At 44.5% G+C, this 2,614-nt stretch overlaps 1 pseudogene; it reads left to right on the top strand.

Moving 5' to 3' along the window:
- The first annotated feature begins 1,407 nt into the window (after nucleotides 1-1,407).
- LOC150001836 (ATP synthase F(0) complex subunit k, mitochondrial pseudogene) lies at nucleotides 1,408-1,721 on the top strand (annotated as a pseudogene).
- Nucleotides 1,722-2,614: the final 893 nt, after the last annotated feature.

Raw genomic sequence — 2,614 nt, 5'->3', positions numbered from 1 at the left:
TGAAGCGGACTCTTCAGCTTGCTACGGAAGATTGGCTGTCCACCACATCTGCTTGCTGTGGTCATGTCCTTTCACGACAACATGCACAGCACGGTGTCCTACAACGGCGCAACCTCTGAGGCCTTCCCAGTCAGCAGCGGAGTAAAGCAGGGCTGCGTCCTCGCGCCTACGCTGTTCGGAATCTTCTTCTCCATGCTCCTCCAATACGCCTTTAAGGACTGCAGCGAGGGTGTCTTCATTCACACCAGATCCGATGGCAAGCTCTACAACCTGGCCCGTCTACGAGCCAAGACCAAAGTCAAAGAGGTGCTCATCCGTGAGATGCTCTTCGCCGACGACGCAGCTTTGACATCACATTCCGAAGAGGGACTCCAGCAGCTAGTCACTTGCCTTTCCCACGCATGCAAGGAGTTCGGACTAGCCATCAGCCTGACGAAGACGAATGTTATGGCTCAAGGCACGGGGACTCCCCCATGCATCACCATCGACGGATACACCCTGGAGGTTGTCAACGACTTCACTTACCTCGGGTCCACCATCTCGAGCTCTCTGTCAGTCGACTTGGAGGTCAACCGGAGAATCGCCAGGGCAGCCACAGTTATGGCCAGACTGAACCGGCGAGCGTGGAACAATTCCAGCCTCACTGAGAAAACCAGACGGCGCATCTACCAAGCCTGCGTACTCAGCACTCTCCTCTATGGCAGCGAGACGTGGACCACCTACGCAAGGCACGAAAGGAAACTCAACAGCTTCCACATGAGGTGCCTGCGACGCGTCCTGCATGTCGCCTGGCAGGATAAGGTCCCCAACACCGAGGTGCTGAAGCGAGCCAATATGAGCAGTTTGCATGCAGTTCTTAGCGAGAGACGCCTCAGGTGGCTCGGCCATGTCAAAAGAATGGATGCAGGCCGTATCCCCAAAGACCTCCTCTACGGCGAGGTAGCAGAAGGCAAGAGGATGACAGGGCGCCCAAAACTGCGGTTCAAAGACATCTGCAAAAAGGACATGACACAATGCTCCATCAATCTCAACACATGGGAAGTTCAAGCAGACGACCGCCTAGCCTGGAGGCTCGCGGTCAGGCAAGGTACGTCACGCGTGGAGGCTGCGCGCAACGAGGAGGCGGTCCAGAAAAGATCGAGGCGGAAGCAGCGTCAGCAGCAGCAACAACAGCCATCTGCCTTCACCTGTACCAAGTGCGGCAGGGATTGTCACTCCCGAATCGGACTGCACAGCCATTCTCGGTGGTGCAGATAGACTCTCAAGAAGCTACGCCATCGTCTCTCGAGACGGACGGCTGCCGACGACGACGGTTGTATAGATATGGGGGTATAAGGAGGATCTGTACTTTCCACTTAATTTTGCTATGAACCTAAAACTATTATAAAAATAAAATTTATGGAGGTACAACTTCGTACGTTGAAGGACACAGCCTGCGGAATTTGTGATTTTTGCAAGCTTGAAATCATGGCAGGTCCAGAAGCTGATGCTCAGTTCCAGTTCACTGGTATCAAAAAATATTTCAACTCTTACACTCTCACAGGTAGAACGAATTGTGTACTGGCCACATATGGAGGCATTGCTTTGCTAGTTTTATACTTCAAGTTAAAGCCCCACAAAAATCCAGCTGTGAAAGCAACATAAAAGGATTCTAAACTGTACCTCGTCTGTTAATTTCCCATGCCTGGAGAAGCTAATGTCAACTCATCATGTGATACTCAATTTGTACAATAAATTATGAACCTGGAAAAAAAATTAAAAAAAAATAAAAATAAAATTTATTAATTAAAAAAGAAAGGCTTATCACAATAACTTGAAATAGTTTAATATCAGAAAAATCTTTAAGTCATCTTATTGAAGATAGAAAAATGGACCAATAGAAAAAAATCACTGTATTATGTCAATAATTATTTTAAAAATTACTAATTTTCAACACCTATTTATGATAAAATTCTCAAAGAGGGACTGGAAGAAATTTTTTATCTGATAAAATCTATTTCAGAAAACTATGATAGGCATCAATTTTAATTAATAAATATTAGCTATATTCTTTTAAGGTAGGGAACCACTTCCTAAAGGTTCTGGCCAAAACCATAAAACATGAAAAAAAGTAAGAGGCTTAAAGATAGAGAAGAAAGAGGCAGAACTATTTTATTATAATATAATTATTTAAATAGAAACCCCAACCAAATTAAAACATTTATTGGATATTATGACTGTAAATCAAGTTGCCAAATATAAGATCAACTCATAAAACTTAATAACCCTTTTTTATACTAATAATAATTGAGTAGAAAACTTGACAAAAAATTTGTTTCACAAAAATAATGACAACTATAAAACATCTACGAATTAACCCATTAAGAAAGTGTGGAGGACTTCTTGCCGAGATGGAGGCATAGACAGACATGCTGCGTCTCGCTCCACAACTAAGAAGGATACAACTACCTCAAAACTAGAAACAACCAGAAGTTCCAGAAAATCAAACTGCATGGAAGTCCAGCAAACAAAAATATAAAGAAGAAATACCCAGACAGGTAGGAGGGGCAGAGCCAGGAGAGAGAAAATGCGTTGTGGTAATGGTAGCAGTGGCTGAAGCAGTAGTGGCAGCAGT

This window comes from Furipterus horrens, unplaced genomic scaffold (genome assembly GCF_987537825.1).
Source record: "Furipterus horrens unplaced genomic scaffold, mFurHor1.1.pri manual_scaffold_9, whole genome shotgun sequence".
Taxonomy (NCBI): domain Eukaryota; kingdom Metazoa; phylum Chordata; class Mammalia; order Chiroptera; family Furipteridae; genus Furipterus; species Furipterus horrens.
Note: the sequence above shows the minus strand (reverse complement) of the source record. Positions and strands in the feature narration are given on the sequence as shown.